The 18,174-nt window shown below is 38.0% G+C and overlaps 1 protein-coding gene across 28 annotated transcripts in view; it reads left to right on the top strand.

Annotated features, from left to right (window-relative positions):
* NRCAM (neuronal cell adhesion molecule) overlaps positions 1–18,174 on the top strand; it is a 166,122-nt gene that overhangs the window by 33,844 nt on the left and 114,104 nt on the right. The window contains exon 1 of one of the 28 annotated variants that reach the window (XM_037389656.1): positions 14,407–14,628. The exons of the other annotated variants lie outside the window; for them this stretch is intronic. The gene's annotated coding sequence lies outside the window, so the exon portion shown is untranslated. Of the gene's footprint in view, positions 1–14,406; positions 14,629–18,174 lie in introns of those variants that run through there. 28 annotated transcript variants of the gene reach the window in all.

The following is an 18,174-nucleotide window of genomic DNA, read 5'->3' as shown; positions in this document are numbered from 1 at the left end:
TGAAAAGGACAACTGTTGCCAGCTATTTCAGCAATAAATATGATCAAATACTTGAATATATTGTTTGTGCATTTACAAGTTTAGCATTTGTCTGATATTTGAGAGCTAGAAGGAATTACTTTAAAAACTCAACTCTGTACTCGGAAATGGTGTATATACAGGCCTTTACAAAGGGTTAACATTAAGAGTATTTTAATCCTATGTGCTTATTACAGTGATTAAATGATTAATTATAAGAATGCATTATGTGTAATATATTTGTACATGTGGCAGTTCACTTTGTATGAATTACTCAAAATTCTGTTACATAGTCTCAGTCCTGGTGTGTAATCTGCAGGTGACTGATGGAGGAAACTGTCCACACAAAATCCCTGGAAGACCTTCTTCCCTCAGTCACTTGGTTTGAATCCAACCCTTTACACAAGGAGATGGTGACAGTGTCGTCCATGAATGGGTACAGAAAGGTATCTCTGCAGAGAAGGCAAGCTGGCAGAAGGATTAGAATATAATAAAAAAAAAAACCCAACAAAAGAAAAACCCAAGAAAAAGGGTCTGTGCAGGACTGGACATGTGACTTTTAAAACTCTTATGGATCTAAATGAGAGAACTTGCACCAGCAGTCAGTGTGTCTGGTCCTCATACTCGGAGCTCTTCTAGTTTTATATCTTTGGCTTCTTAATGTGAAAAAAAAACCCCAACACATCTGTATGCTCTATAGGAAAGCTGAAACCAGTTTTAAAGCACCGGGGCACTTAGTGTTTTCTTTTATGGGGTTAATGTTCTAAAATGGGAAAATAGTTCTTGTTTGAATTGAGATGTTTCTCTATCTAGAGTGGGTTCTTAGCTCCCACACTGGGAATTTCCTATTGAGCCAGGGGAGTGGGGGTGGGAAATAGAGCAACATTTATTTAAAATACAAATCTCTGCCCACCGTGCTTAAACAATCAAATACTGCTGTTCCTTTTTAAAAGGCTTATTGCATAATTGAAAGAATTACATACTTTTGTTTCTAACTATTGATCTGTTTCATTTAATGTAAAATGAGCTCACACAGCATTTGCACAACAGCCTGACTTGCATCATTGTGCTGAACAGCGTGCATTGCAGTGTTCCTTATCCTTAAAAATATACAGTAGGTATATGGTGGAGGTTTGCTTTTATTAAGGTCAGCCACTTGGGAGTTCTCAATTTGGTGAATCATGTAGGATGGTGCAGTGATTAGATGCCAAGTCACGATCCAGCGCTTTGAACTAATTTTACTTCCAGTGTGCTGCTTTTGAATTCAAAGCTCTTCTTACTGGCAGTGTTATGTTACAGACTGGGAAGGAGATCTCTTTTAGCTGTTCAGGTTTGTTCCTTGGGCTGGGCTTCTTGCAAGGGACTACTGCACCTTGTAGTGCAGGCTGCCTGGACCTGTGGGTGTGGTTCAGTGGCTTCTAGTTGGATCCCACCTGCTTCCCCAGTTGTTTAAGTAGATGACATGTATGCATACAGTTAAGTATAATCTGGTGCTTGATGCAGTCCTGAATCCAAAGTCGGCTTCTAAGAATGTGGGAACACAGAGTCAAAAGTCAGGTATTGCTCTGAGCACAGCAGACACTGCAGAGCCATCTGAGCAAGCTTTATGGTGCACCAGTTCTGGATGCAGCCTTTCCTGCAGTAGTTTTTAAAGGTAATTGAGAACAACTTGCATACATTAATGCTTAGACACTTTGAAGAAAATTATACCTGAAGAAACTTGCACAGTGCTGAGCTAAAATTAGAGCTCTGTTCAAACCTGGAGATTAGTTTTTTGTTATGTGTTTGTTCCTATTTTGAGTTATTTTAATTCATACGGGCACAGTGATATAAAATTGAAATACATTTAACTTGTAACAACTGATCATGTCTCACCCTTTATTGTTAAGGGAGGGATTGTTAGTGCTATCTGTTTTTAAAGGTGTTTGACACTAGTTTTTGCTGCAACCCAGATTTATTTGAAAAAATTCAGCCAAAGTAATTCAGTCACTTTTGGAGATAATAACAGGGTAGAAGTTCTACCTTTTTTCTTTTTTTTTTAGTCAGCTTTTGTTTAGAAACCTTTTCCTTTCTTTCAAAGATCTCTATTTTGCAATATCTGTAAACATTTATTTATTACTGTTAGAGTTAAAGAGCCTTCAATAAATTTCAGCTTGTCCATTTTCAGTAGCAATGCATAAGCTGTAACAAATATTGTACCTACACTGAATGTATCCCAGATCATACCTGCAGGTGTCTGAAAAACCTTTCTTTGTAATTATAGTAATAAGCCATTGGGGGCTGGCCAAGTCTGGGGGTTGGCGTAAGAACCAGTGGTTTAGGGGGAAAAGGAAGTTTTCCCTTTGGTTAATAGTGTTGATTGTCAGTAATTTAGAGGGATGAATGGCTGGTAATGTGGAGGAGCAAGGAGGGTCAGCAAGAGGGAGAATGGATATGCCCAGAGTCTGTGAGGCGCTGTGGAGCTGATGAAACGGGCTGGGAATTGCTGGGCAAGAAGGGGATCCTGCAGGCGGGGTGAGGTGGCTGACTCAGCACTGGTAAGGGATACAGCCTTTTGTGGCCTGGCCGCTTCCACACCAAGTGGCATTTGGTGTTGCATCTTCTCCAACTCCTGCATGGTGATCTGTGCCTTAAATCAGTTGATGGTTTTGAAAGCTTCAGTTCAAAGTGTCTGTTATAATACCAGGATTCTGATGCAGCTCAGCAGGATGTTCTGGTTTTTATAGTATGGCCTTGGTTATTTATGTTCTGTGTCCTGGGGCACATAAGAGCGTGTATGTGACAGGAGCTGCCTAGGATGGTGTTGGAGCATTGTTGAATGAAATAGAAGTAGTGCTGTCTTATGAATGCTGTCCATTGCCAACAGCCCCCAAGTGAGATGGTATTTTAGAAAACTAGCTGAAGGGACCAAACGGTATGGATGGTGGAGAAGCTTAGTGCTTATCCTCCTGCAGATACCTTTTTGTGAGCAGTACACATGTGTTCGATGTGACAGATTTGGCAAAGATACTAGGCCTGTGGAGTTGGGGGATGGGGGGAAGAGGATTGGCCTAAAGGACTGGAAGCTTGTGCACGTGGATTGGACATGTGCAAGCATTGAACAAGCACGTGGATTTGGAGGACGGAAAGGATGAGTGGGGTAGGTAAGAGTAAGAGATGGGAACAGAGGAGCTACCAGGAGAAACCTAAAGAACTGGAAAAGCTGAAGCTTGATCAGCAGAGAGCATGAGACAAGGCTAAGAGGAGATGGGACACAGATGTACAAAAAGTTCATCTAGGCTGAAATGTGCTTCTCAACAGTATCTGTTACAGAGCTTCAAAGGCTGCCCCAAAATTTTGGGGTCATCTTTCTACTGCTGTGTAATCCACTGCAAAAGCCTAAGTTGTCTCTTTCACTGGTGGTGTTTTGCAAAGAGAAGTTCATTTTTTGATGTTTGCTCTCTTTAGATCACTTGTGCAGAGGTAAGGTCATTATTTAGATCACTTGTAACAGACCTGAAGTTCCCAACTCTGCTTTTAAGCTATGTCATTATTTATAATGATGCCATCTGATAGAATTTCTGTCTCCAGAAATTTCTCTGAGAATCTAGTATGAAGGTTTTATTGAAAGAAATCAGAAAACCTCCAAAATAAAGCATGCAGCAGAAACATTAGAATAAATCTGCAAGTGTGATAGAGCTTTAGTCTCATAATACATGTGCATTATAATTGTCACGTGATAAGGCATGCTGAAGTTGATGTAGTAAATCATCTGCTTATATAAGGGGCAGGGATGAAATTGCTGCTGGAAAATTTGCTTTAATCATTGATATGGGTACAGAGATCAGATTAATGATAACAGTTTATCCTGCCATATGCTGTTCATGAAATGTATATGGAATTGTATGGTCGTGCACATAGGAGGAACTGACAGACACTCCCTGAGTGTTAAATATCAAAATTTTCTGGAGAACATGCCCACCCCCTCACCCACACCTCCTGGCCATTCCCTAGGAATGAATTCTCTATTGCTTCCAGCATGGACGACTTGACTCCTCTATTTTCAGATACCTACTGATAGTCTTAAGGGTCTTTTTCTTACTCTTGCCTCCCAGAGTTAATGTTTTGCAGCACTGTTGAACCCCCAGCTTCCAGGCTTAGTGACAGCACCATCATTGTGGTGCTGGCGGATGCTCTGTCAGCTCTTTCCCTGCCAGTCAGTGGGGATTTGCAGCACACAAAACCCCAGTTCCCGCTGCCCTTCGGGAAAGCGCACAGCTTGACAGCTTTAATCACCTGCCAGCTCACAAAAACACGTTGGGTTTTCCAACCTTGTAGCCAAGATCAAAATCATCTCTAGTGGAAGTTTGGTTTTGTTAGTGTTCCTTGCCCCTCCTGTTGGGGCAAAAGCAATCCCTAGGAGTTGTAAGGGAAGAAGTATGGTGGTTATTTTCTTGGTTAAGTTTTGCTGCTTATTAGAGAAGCCAGGTGGTTTGTGTAGATTGCTCACCTTCTCAACAGGTGGTGAAAATTAATTTGATGCCCTGTAGCTTTGACAGGTGTTATCAATGTATGTACTTGGTGCAAAATGAAAATATCTTACTGTCGTTTTACACAGACAGTACTGCAGACTGTTGTTATTAGTCAGTCGGGCTCTTTTTTCAGCATTGCCGTACCCAGGTGCCTGAAGTAGCTGCATAAATCCAGATGCATTTGTTGCCTCTGCTACATTCTTTTTCTTTTTACGTATTCTGCAGTGATTTCAGTGAATGCAGCAGAGTTTGAGTGGGAGGCTGATTTGGACAGTCAGATATGTTTAGCAGAAAGCACTCCTAACACAGGTACATTACAGTGTTTGCCAAAACAGGGGTATGATGTATACATGGAGGTTCTGGCCACTGCTGATACTGCGTGGTTTGAACAGTGTATTGGGGACTGGGATCAGAAGAATTGGGCTGGGGAGAGGGTGCAGAGTCCTCGTAGCTGCCGAGTGGGAGGGAGACAAAAAGCAGAACCAGATAAGCCTAGCAGGACCACGCAGAATAGAGTGAAGGACTAGTATCTATTACCGGGATCTTGTCGTTGCCTAAGCTTTTTGTCTTTTGAAGCTTGTGTAATTGTTATACCGGAGTATACCATCTGATGCTGCTCTGTAGTCCTCAGTCATTTCAGCTCTCAATAGGATGTGTAAAATAAGAGCTGCCATTTGACTGTGCCGTGTTAAATGGTGATTTGAAGCTTGTACAATACTCTCTAAAATAGTCTTATATTTAAATCTATATTAAAAAGATTTTTTTTATTTGCATTTTCCAAATAATTGAAGGCTCTTACACTTTATACGTGCACATTTGAATTTTATTAACTTCCATATTAACACAGGAGGGATGAGGGAACATATAGTTTCTTCAGCTGACAGATACTGTTGCTCTGCTGTTTGATGTCACCTAAATTAATTTAAGTTCATCATTGTTTATCTGGTTAAATTGAAAAGGTCAGACCTTTTTAAGGCAGGAAAAATAATAGGAGCTTTTTTAACAGAACTGCCCTTAGCATAAGGTTTCAGTGTTCTCATTCAGTTTGAACAGAATGATGTTCTTAATTATCAAAAGCTGTCATTATTTTCTCGAGATTTTTTTTTCTAGAAAATGTGTTGATTTTGATTGACACTTTATTTTTTTTTAAAATGTAGGTATGTTCATTGAGTTGGTAGTGTTGTAACTTGTGAAGGCACAATTCTTCAAGTGTCCCCAGGAACTGGAAACTGAAAGTTTTGCACTGCATGCTTTAAACTTGAATCTGTACCTCAAAAAAGTTCAGATGCTCTTTAATGGATTCTTTTTATTTTGATAAAATAGACATCTTTTAAGTGTTTAAAGTCAAAATAACATTAAACAATAATAATAGCACAGCTTTAACTTGCTGTGTGTTTTAAAAGCTATCTCAGTACTTCAAAGTGTGTTGGTAGCACTTAGTGTTAACCTCAATCGATGTATGCCTATATATCCTTCTAAAGAACCTGCAGTGGCTATTTTTTTCGTACACGTTTTTTCCCCCCTTCCTTTAACCTGTTTGAATGCCAGTTGGATTTGGCTTTTTCAATGGCATCTTAATCTCTTGCTGTTTGTAGTATTTTGAGAGTAAAAGTATGTTTTTAAAATTGTTTGCTACTTGTGGTCCTTGCCTGAATAGTATTACTTTTCTGATAAGGGAGAACCGTGCATGCATACCAGCACTGTCTGTGTTGATGGATTATCCTAGACAGACTACAACACTGTAGCAGGGGCACAAAAAGTAATCTGATTTGCACATGGAACACAGTTCCACAGCAACGTTGGCATGAAATACACTTTGGATTTTATTTACTGCATTAATATAGTATGTCTTTAAGTCCCCAGTCTTTGCTTTTACATAGTAATCCTTCAGTCATTTATTGCTTTTCTGTTCTTCATAATAAACTTTAGTGTTCTTTAAAGAAAAATGAAATAGTAGCTAAAATAATATTTAAATTGGTTGGTTTTAAGTTTAAGTCTAGTTTCAAACAAACCCCCCTAACACTTCGCTAAATGGAAACTGATCTTTCTTTCTGTATTTATAGAAAAGAATTACTAAAAGCATGTTTTACAAGTCAGGGGTGGCCTACTTGAATAATGTCTCATTTAAGATCAAAAAGAAATGTTTTAAATTTTTTGAGGCTAATTCATTATCTGTAACAGGCTATGTTTGCTAAGGTAGTTTCCAAATATGTTTTGCAGAACTCCAGTAAGACTTGGGATTGTCATAACTTGGCATTTCACTGATAACGAGGTAGCATCTTTCTATCAGGGTATGCTTTCAGGAAGGTATATATTGATATCCACAGACCATAACGTGTAACTAAAGTAAACATCTATGATTAAATTTCCAAGATTGACTTTTCCAGTATGTAAGGAAGTTACAGAAAGACATGAAGGTTGTTGGGAAGAAGGGCAAATGTAACTCATTGGAACTGGGGTTTTATTAGTTTGGAGAGGTGTTCAGTACAGACAGAAAAGTAAATTAGGAAACTATGTGATGAGTGGATGTTACAGCTTTAATGGGGTGTTCACCGATATCTCCTATACCATGATTTTCTTTATGTCAAAATAACGAGCGTTACTAGTATACTGCATAAAACAACATCGATTTTAGTCATGTCCTTAGAAGTCCCTCACTTTCTAAGATCACATTTGATTACTATATATGTTGTAAACTCACTGAACTTTGAGTCTTCAGGCTGCATTTGTTACATGCATGTGTTATCTGCGCTTCTGGAGGGGAACACAGCACATTTCTGTTACCTCAGCCACCTGCTGGAAACACATTGATTTCCTGGCCATAGCCATTTGGAATCCAGCACTGCAGGCTCTTGTTGCAAGTGAAAACCCATCCTAGGGATGGAGATCTCCACCAAGTTTTTAAAACAGGTGGCTATTTTACAGTTCTATATGAGGCGTACAATTTGGTAAGCAAAAAATGCTTGACATGGATTATATTTAAATATAGAAATTATATGTAAATTATATTCTTCCTCCCTCTCGAGTTGAAAAGTAAAGTAATTTCAGTCCCCCACAATAACACCTTTGGAGTTGTGTCATATGATTCTGATGAAAGGAGGAGACTGTTATTGCGGAGGGACTACCTGGCCTGAGGACTTAATCCAATGATCTGTTCCTGTTCGTGTCAGAGTTACAGCTGTGTCATTTTTCCAGCTGCTCCAGTTCTGTGTCTGCAGCACCTGTAGCTGAGGCTGATCAAAACCAGACTTGCTGTACAGAAGGCAGACAGTAAATAACTGAACTGGACGGTTGGCAACTCCAGCCTCCTAGGTGCAGAAATGGTTCCAAACACCTTTCTTCTCAAGCTGCTAGGAGAGGTGAGGTGCATCAGCTGTTCAGCAGGCTGTTTGATACCAGCAAAACAGGCTTCTGCAATGGTCAGGTTACTTATGGAGACGTCTAGGCTTTTTTTTTTTTTTTTTTTTTTTTTTAAAGCATTTAGTAAGTCATTGGACAAATGGGTAAAGTAAAGAAAAAACTGTACAGGGCACAAGTTTTCTGGGATTTATCACTGCTTAAAAACCCCATTTTTGTATGTATGTGTGAATATTTTTTTCTCTTGCTGTACAGAACACAAAATCAAGCAGTGCATGCAAATAAAAAACTGAGCCTGCTGTGAATTTGGCTATAATGAATCTAATGTTAACTATTTTAATAAAAATTCCATACTTAAATATTTTGATAATGACTTTATGTCTACATTAATCATACCCTCCTTTTTGGGGTTTTTGGGTACCCCATACATCCTACTACTTTTTTTTCCTCCATTGCTAGTATTTGCATACTGCATTTTCTTGCTGAAACTCTTTTGAGTGTGCAATTTTATTGTTCAGTTCACCGCTATTGCCATGTAGTTTTACTGTCTTTAAATAAAATACAAATCGTTCTATTTTCTGTTGTTGCAGAGGGGAAGAAGCCATTATGCTTTTGTGGCTACTGCTTAACAGTTTCAGTGGCTATCCCAAAAATTAAATATTTACTTTATTCATGAAGCACAATTTCAGAGAAGTTAGCTGCTACACTAAGTCATTTGAGAACTTACAAAATATTAATGACATATAGTCTTTGAGCAGATGTGGATAGTACATTGAGAGACAGTACTTAGAAACTGGGAGTATAATTACAAAGAAAAACATCAAATATCCTCTTCCCATAAGTAATACCAAATTATTCAAATGTATTTAAAATCAAATGCATTTCTGACTAGACTGCAGGAACAAATGGTTTAAAGCTTTTGGGTTTTTTTTTTACACCTCCAGGTCAACAGTTGAAATTCCTTCCAGATCAGTAGTCATCAAAATTAATTTACCTATCAGATGATTGACAAAAATTTTTAGAATTTAGACCTTAAATTCTTAATCATACAGTATTAAAGGGCTCTGTCATAGTGAAATACTTGCAATGTTTTAAAAACTTAAACTTGAAGGCAGTTTTGTGTGTGATTAGCATAGAGGTTAATTGTTTAGCCTCAAAAATAGAAACCAGGTTTGAAGTGAAAGGTCATGGAAGATGATGCCTAGAGATGTATTTCTCTACAATGTGCAACTTTTTCCTTTTAAATGGGCAAATATATCAGAACAGCAAAATGAGGGCTTTCTACATTCCATTAACTCTGCCGAGTCTGGGTGTGCACATATGCACACAGGTACCATGTGTAGCTGCTCAGTTTATAATGCCCCCCTTTCCCACTTTGTACTGTACCAATTACTAATGTAGTTGGTGCCTTGAGGGCCCTACTGTGAGGCCAGCAGCATGTAGCTATGAAGAGCTGTGCTTTATTTACCGCTGGGTGCTGTTTTTTTGAATGAAGCTCTTAAGTTGAAATTTATTGGGAGAATTATTACAGGTTTGTGCCATTTTTGACAGACAGCCATGATGTTGCAATACTTCCTGGAGGAGAGACTGGAGGTAAAATACATCCTTTTTCAAAGTAGATTCAAGCCCACATATTTTACCTCTGAGGAAAACCTTTATTTGTCATGTTTTAGGATCTCTGGACAGCAAGGACAAAGGGGCAGAAACGAGAGCCTTTTTTTTACTGGAGTATGTTCCTCAGATGTGATCTGCAGGGGGAAGAGAGTATCTTCTCTGTCTCTCTTCCGAAGCTGTGCCACTGAGGACAAAATGCTGAAGTGGGTGAACCACAGCAGTCCTGCTCTGTGTAAAGGAGAAAGTGCTGTCATACAGCACTTTGGCTGTCATCTTAAAGATAATCACAGCTGTACCAGTGCTTTGGGGAGCCTGGTCCTTTTACATGCTAGGCATGCTCTATGTGTACTTACTGAAAACAACCCTTTAGGAGTTTCAGGTGACTAGATTTAGTTTCCCATTTTCCCTGAGGCTTGATTCCATTCAATCTTTTTTTTTTTTTTTAATGTAGTTGATGTAAATTCATTTAGGCTACGGACTAGATGTGTTTAGGAGACTTTTTGTTTCAGTAACTTCTTCACTTATCAACAGGCAGCGCAGCATCAGCAAATCTGTTTTCTTCCTGAAGCTGGTTTTCTAGCTGCTGATAAATCTCATCCTCAGGTTAGGAAGTGTACATCTGTCTACGCTTTAAATTGAGTCTCTCTAACCCATGTATTTAAACTGCTTTAGGCATCCAGCAGTCAAGGACACTCATTGTGCATAAAGACGAAGGGCAAAGCATTTGTTCCTTTATGGAAAAGGATGGAGAACAGTACTAGAGAAAACCTTAGTATACTTAAAGTTAATGCTGTGAATCTTATTATGGAACATCCTCGTCAAAAAGTAACATGAAAGCAGAAAGTACATGTACTTGAATCTATGGCAATACTAAGCTGTATGTGCTATAACTAGTAAAATAATAAAGTGAATGAACCTTGAGTTATTTGAAGAGGACTCTTCTCAGTCTGCTGTGCTGGAGTTACTTCTGGGAAACCTCACTATCCTTGACAACTCCTCTGTGTGATAAACAGCTTATATGCCTTAGGTGTGCGAACAGTCTCTCTCTGTAAGAGGTTCAGAAAAACTGAACCAGTATGAGTCTGTATCCCCAAAGTGTTCGAGAAGAGATTTTCTGTAGCTGGTGGCCAGCCAGCTTTGGCTGGTACAGTGAATATCAAGCAAATGTAGAAAGGAGACAGAGAAGTCTTAAGAATCATAGTCAGGATGTACATGCTACAGTAATTTTGAAATAAAGATAATAGGTTATTCAGGTCTAGTTTAAAATTATTTAAATATACTTTGCCTACCGTAAACTGTTGGTGACTAGTAAGAAATAACTGGCTATATTCTGGTATAGAGCATCCTTATGTATGTTTTTAGGAAAAAACCAAAAAGAACAAATTATTACTGAGGAGGTGACAGCAATGAGTTTAATTCAAGTAAGTCCATGAAATTTCAGTGGTAACAGCTAAACATCAGTGGAAGTGGTTATGATGATGTTTTAAAGTAAATAGATTTCAAAATCCTCAGAGGATCATGATCTTCACGATTTTCACCTCATAATAGTGCTTAACATATTAGATACTCTTCAAAATTCACCTCTGAGCCCAACTATTCGGAATGATTTTTTGGGAGGAGGATACACAGTTGACAGTGAACAGTCATCTTATATATCCTGATACGTCTGTGAAAGCTGTGTTTTTGAATGTCACCCGCACTTTAAAGTCTTTTCAGACTCCTTTATCCTGGAGGCATTTTTCGTAAAGAAACTGCAAACTATATAGATTTTACTTCTGCACTCGAAATTATGATTACAGAAGACTTTGCTGGTGAAGTAAAGGAAATTGAAGCTGGAAAATGGAAAAGAAAAAATTCAGTTTGCATATGCAAAAAATGTGAAAAATAATGATAGATTGCTTTACCAAAGCATGTGCAAGGAATAAAGCTAAATCAAGGCTATGCATTCCCTGAAGTCCTGTGTAGGAAACTGAATTATTTTCCTTCTTGCTTTTCAAATAAACAAACAGTAATAGTAGTAATAATAAATAAACATCTTCCAGCCTGCCTAGTCTTGGTCCTTGTGTGATCATCAAAATCAAATACTGGCCTAGCCAGGCAGACATGGCAGAAGCCCTAGTGAAGGTAATGATATACCCAAGCATACTTTTCAATACGTAAGTCTTTACTCTAAAAAGAATAATGTTTACATGTCTTCAGTTATAATTTTTAGGCATATGGGAGCCTTAAAAACGTTTGGTGTCTGAGCCAACAGGTGAAACAGTACTATGACTGTGAGCCTGCTGTCTTCTTCACTGTGGTGGCCTAACTGCGTAAGCATCTTTTTATCTTGGGTCTTCTGTGCCTGGGCTCTGGCTAATTGTGAGCCATGCTGTCTTTCTAGAGGTACAGATCCCATACCTGTTTGCACAGTCTGACCTACCATAGTCTGAGGCCAGCATCTGGGGTTAAGATCTATAAGAATGTTAGCTGCTGAGCTGCCTGAAGATCTCAGCTGAATGTAACACTAACTAAATTTTGATGCAAGTATAGTTTTTGACCTTAGAAAGCATAGATAATTTGTGGCTTTTCCTGACTATTACCGTATGTCTGGAAAGAGTTGAGGACGTTTTGAAAAGCCAAAAATGTGTGGAAAAAAAAAGAGATAGATGAATAGTCAGTATTATCAGGCAATTGCTATATATTTTTCAGAATCTGATTTTCATCTTTTCTAATGAGCAGATCTCAAAGTAAGGATTTGTGCCCTGTATGTGCATATCACAGTTATTTTCAGCTTGAACAGTTCAATAGCTTAAAAAGTAGTTTTGTTAATGTGTAAATTGTGCAGTAAGACATTCCTAATTGTTATATTAGTTTAAAGGCATCCAGAGCCTAAAACAGTAAGAAGATGTAAAACAAGATGCCACAGGTAATATTATGATTACAAAAAAAAAAAAAAAAGCATATCTCGTTGAACATTTTTGGGGCAGATATGATCATTCTTATTGAAGAAAAAAATAGCTGCTATGACTAAAAACCTCCTAATAAAAAAGTGTTGGGAGGTAAGAGAACTAGTTCAAAGGCTTCTTTTTAAGTCTCCATTACAGAGAGTCTGTATTATTACGGTAGCTGTTGTCTGACAGTCAACTGACAGATGTTGCTATGGGTTTTGAGCTGTCCATTAAATATAGCACCTCCATTTTTTTAATGTTTTGAGTAGCCCACTGAGTAGCTACTGGCTGAAAAGTGGAAGTCACAGTGGGAAGCTGAAGGGGAATGGGCTTCTGGAGCATTTAGTGTTTAATGGATCTATGGCTGTAGTGAAGCAGTGTGCAGAAATAATTCTGATTAGGCTTGGTCAATCAGATGACAAAATGAGCCTTGCCCCTCCATTATTCAGCTCTAAAATTCAGAGAACAATTTCTGTTTAAACACAGTTGAACACAAAAAATCTGTTCAATTGGTTATATTTTAGCTGATTTCTTGATGTAATATGCTGTCAAATGTGGAGGGGAGCGAATGGTTAAGCTCCTGTATTGCAAGGTTGCCATTTTCATCTACAACTTCATTTTGGAAGGAATGATCAAAACCACAAAAATAGTGGTTTGGAGAAATAAGTTTTTACAAGAATTAAATGTTACTAAATACAAATAATAGATTAATATTGTGCCACATTTGTGGCATGATAAGTAGCATATTATTTACATTTTCATCTCAACTGTAGTCATTAGAATATACAGTTGTAAATGTGTATTAAAGAGCAATAACTTTAAATGGCAGAGGTTTTGCCTAATCAACACTGCATTATTTGTTGATAAATCTTCACATAAAAAATAAATCACCTTTAATTGTAACTTGTAATCTTCCAAGATTTTTAGCCTTCCCAGCTAAGTCCTTTGCAGCTCTAGAAGCATGGCACATACATGAAGTGGGAGCTCAGTTAAGTTCCTGTGGTTCTGTTTCAGAAAGTTTAAGAGGTCAGGTGGACGCTGTCACTATTCAACCTCACTGACAGTCTGCTTCAAAGTAGATTCTTAAATAGAAATTGTCCTTTTGTGAAGAGCAGCATTGTTCTAATAAGCCTTGAGAACAGAATAGGTTTCAAAGGAGCAGATGAAGTTTATTGTTCTGAACTAATGCTGGTGCTAATAAATGCTGACAGAATTCTTACTGCTACCTACAAAAAGATGCAAATCCCCTAAAGTTAGAAATGTTTTAACTGGACTTAAAAAAACTATAATAATCTGGATTTATGGCAGAACAGACATAAAAAGTTTTAAATAGTGATTCTTTCTTTAGGAGCTGAAAAAAAGTCACTGTTCTGTACCTGTGTTGCTTCAAGGTAGTTCCCTGGAAAGCAGAGGTGGTCCACAGGTTTATGTGGTGTGTGAAATCGGTGGCTTTAGTACAGCAGGCAATTCGGAAATGTTTTCATTTATTTCTTGGTGCACTTAAATATTTATTTTCTTGTACGGGAGTTTCACCACTCAGCATAAATAGTAGATTTTGCAATAATCTGCCTCGCAGACACTGTCAATGGAGACCAGAGGATTGCCCTGCTGGCAAGTCATCAGTGAACATAAAGGAAAAACGAAACTAGAGCCCTAAGTTAAGAGGCAAGTCACAGGTAGTTGTGTAGGGGGAAATTGTGGGTAAGGTAAGATCTGGACAAAAATATTTGTTGATTTGAGTGACTGCATTGTTTATGCACTGTGTATAATGAAAAGAAACTGTATACTTTTTTCTTTTTGTTGGTAGAAGGCAATTACTCTTAAACAAACAAATCAAAAACCACCCTAATAGAGTGAGCATCGTTTTACTAAAAGGTTCGGGCAGCTAAGCAGATTTAGCTCTGCTTTTAAATAAATACAGGGAAATGTTTAACCCCTATTGTATGGCCACAAAGCCTGTGCTGATCACATAGAAGCTTGGGAGGGCCGAGGACAAAGCAACGGGCTGCTGGAAACGGTTCCTCTTCTGTGTGCTTCTGCACACAGTCCTGCAACAGCAGGGCTTAGCAGCAGAGTTTGTCAAGATTACAACATGAAGGGGACCATGGTACAAACTCTTACCTCTCACTAAAAAAGAAAGGGGAAAAACGACCAAAAAGGGAAGACGACTAAGAGGACTCTGTAGCTCTATGCATAAGGTAATGGTTGATTTCACTTTTCTATTCTGATTCTTCTCAATCACTTCCATATTTGAGATTTGTGTGCCTTAGTATTAGTTGGTTTGATTTATTGGAATGAAGTAACATGAGGAAATGCAGTCTGTATCTCTAAGGAAGAGAATAAACCTATTCAGTGTAACTTACTGAAATACTTTACTTTCGTTAACAGTGTAGGAATTGAAATTGATGCAGTTATAATTTGTACCCATGGAGGGAAGGCCGTGATTTAGCATCATGTTGACGATCAGATTAAATTTATGTTCTGTTTTGATTATTATAATATGTGTGAAATTAAGGCATTGTTCTTATGGACGTTGATATAATCTAGGCTGGAGTACTTGCCTTAGGAAATATCTTCATGAGGATGAGTGTATGACAAATGAAAAACTGAACAGGGTTTTTTGGTGGTTTTTTTTTTTTTTTCCCTACTATTTTCAGCATATTTTTTCTACTATTTTTTACTGTTATTTTGTCAGAATCATCTGGGTTTTAGCACTCCAGAAATAAGACAGATACGACAGGAAGATGGATCACTGCCCTCATCAACCAACAGGGATGTTTCTGCTTTTCAGAGGGCTGCTCATTACTCCTTAGTTCTGAAAGAAAAGATGACATGAGGGTGAATAATGGAGCTCTGCCCTATAGGATTGCATAAAACTGTGCTTAAATACGCTAAATAAATTTTATGTCACAAAGCAAATATGTTTCCAGGTCCCCTGAAAATATTTTCTAATAAATAACTTTCTGCAGTATTGTAAAGTAAAAGGAAACTGAATTTTATATATGTGTGTGTGTATAGATATATTATTAATTTTAGAGGAAAGCCGAAAGCTGCATATTGTGTCATTCTATTGCTTTTTAAGGTTACATTAAAACATTAAAGTGTGTTAACCTTTTAATTAATGTTTTAAATACAGATTAGATTTGGACAATCAGATTATAAAATAAAATCAAAATTTTTTACTTTTACATTTGAACTTTTTGCATAGTTATATATTACTGTCTGTGTGTGTTTCATTCTAAATTTTGCTTTGCCGAAGTCTAGCAATGGTATTAGTAGAAAAACTTGTAAAGCAACAATGCTATGTAAATTTCAGTTCTTTCACACATTTTTAAATTAGTAAGTACACAGCATAATGTCAGGTGCGGATAAGTAGTAAAAAGTGTGTTTTACATTTCCACAAGTGCTAGTGGCCAAGCAAATAAATTTTAAAATCTTACATCTAATCTGTAGACTTTTTAAAATAATCTTTTTTGCCCTTCTCCTTGATGATTTTTTTTTTTTATTATTATTATTTTTGTTCAAGCTGCCTCACTCACTTGTGACTTTCCTGTAAGGGTACAAATGCTCCTCTGACTTTAAAAACCAGACATCTGTTTTTATTGTCTTTTTATTATTAATTTACATGTTTGGACATGAAGTCTTCCTGGCTAAAATGAAATATATAAGATTTTACCTGTTGACTTCTGTAAGATCATGCCACCAAGCCATTCAAAGTATCCTCTGCGTGCAGTTAGCATTGTGAGTAACAGTGCAAACTTTTATGTCAGCTGTTAGCAAAAGAAGTATCTAAGATTGCTTCTCTGCTTCTTCATTCCCTCTGAGTTGATTTTTGAGTGTTCAGGTGCTCTGCTGTACATATTTTACAGAACTCCTCATGGGTATGATTCCCTTGGAGTTTCAAACTTTTGTTAAGCTCCCTTCTAAGAGACTGTCTGAGAAAATAAATAATGCCACAGCAAAAGAATCTGATCATGGACTGCAAATAGATTAAAGCTGCATATGTCAAGAAGAAGTATAGCAAATATTTATTTTTGGAGCAGCATGTGTGTAGTCCAGGCATCCAAAGAGACTGATATTCTGACAATTTCTTACCCAGCAATTAAAAACTGTTTGACTGTAGTACAGTTTCTTTTCTCCCAATAAAACACTGAAAATTGTAGTTCGTTATAGTGTGTCCCAAACCATATATACTATTACATGACCATATTTACTTCAAAAGAGTAAGTGGAACAGTGTGATGAGGCTTTTCCTCTTTTACTGAGTGTTAGAGCTCTGGGAAAGATTACCTGCGTTGTCAATAGAGCTGTGGTTTTCTGCTGCGTGTGAGGTCTTACACGAGCCATCCCTGCGTTAAGATCATGACTAACTTTTAAACGTAGCCCTTGAGGCTACAGCTGCTCTTTACTGGTAATAACAGCAAGAGAGGAACAAATTCCTGTCGTCAAGGTAGGCTAGTTGGCAAGGGCTGGCCTGCTTCTACATGTTAATGTTTTACAAAATTAAGTCTCTTACAAAACAGACAGGCCACAATCTGAGGTTCATCCGAGTACTGTGGTGTTCCTGCAGCCTTAGTAGGAAGCTAGTGGGTTTAGTTCAGAGCATCTGAAATAGAGCTGTATTGCAGCCCATCAGAGTTACAGTTTTGCAGCCTAGTAGTCTAGGTCCGTGTGCTCTGGCATGTCACATGGAGGCAGGTAGAGTGTGCAACTGAGGATGCAGTGCCTTGCATGAGAGGACTGTGGGACTGTCTAGAGTGGAGTGTCAAAATTGACAGTCTTACCCATACTGCCCTTTGGAAGGGTCCCGTGGGCTGGAGTGTTCCCTAAAGCGTGCTCTGGTTTTGTCTTGGAGACAGTGAGTTGGTGGAGTGAACCAGCCAGGAAGCAACATGGCAGGGTGAATGTAGCCATTACCTTTCCTTTATATAATAGAATACGTGTGATCGTTGTCATACTCCAGTGGTTTGATCAATTAGGAGTTGCATGCATGTAGCAGCTCTGAATGCAAGTTAACATGTTGACTTTGGCTCATCAAGGTCCTGCTGGTTTGCAGGCAGCAGTTCCAGCTGAATGTAGAGGCAGGGGGTTGGAAGGGATTTGAGTGCCTGAATAAAGATGAAGGCAATGAAGCGAATTACCTAAGTGAATTTTGCCCCAGTGAAATAAATTATATAAGCTAAGCTCCCAGAGTTACAACAATAATGTGTTATTTCCAGTGCTTTATTACGTAAGATCAACAAGTTGATTTGAAAGAGTATGGTAAAGAACAATTTATGAGAAGTGCTGTTTGTTACTGGAAGGAACAGCCACAGGAGTCAGCAGTTAGGGTCTGGCCAATTGGCAGACCAATTTAAAAAAAAGCTTTTAAAAGTATACTGAAAAAAACTGTACAATTGTGTTACCAGTTTGATGGGAAATTAAACTGATCTTACTGTATCACTGTTGTAAGCTGAGATTTTTGCAGTCTCTCCTGTTGTACTTTACAAAATAGTGTCAATTTGCAGCTAAGAGTAAACAATAATCTTTTAATTACTTTCCTACATATAAAATATGTTTATTTTATGTACAGTATATAAAATAACATGTGCTGCAGTGATGCTAATCTGTTGCTATTAGCTTCACTTCATCACCACGTCAGTGAAATAAGGACTGCATATAGTAACAAGCATAGTTGAGTTTGCAGATGAGCAACATACGTACTGTAAAGTTGGAATACTCTGAGGGGAATCCTCAGAAGTTTTT

The sequence above is a fragment of the Falco rusticolus genome, chromosome 5 (genome assembly GCF_015220075.1).
Source record: "Falco rusticolus isolate bFalRus1 chromosome 5, bFalRus1.pri, whole genome shotgun sequence".
Lineage (NCBI taxonomy): Eukaryota > Metazoa > Chordata > Aves > Falconiformes > Falconidae > Falco > Falco rusticolus.
The sequence above is the reverse complement of the archived record's forward strand: the minus strand, read 5'-3'. Positions and strand labels throughout refer to the sequence as shown.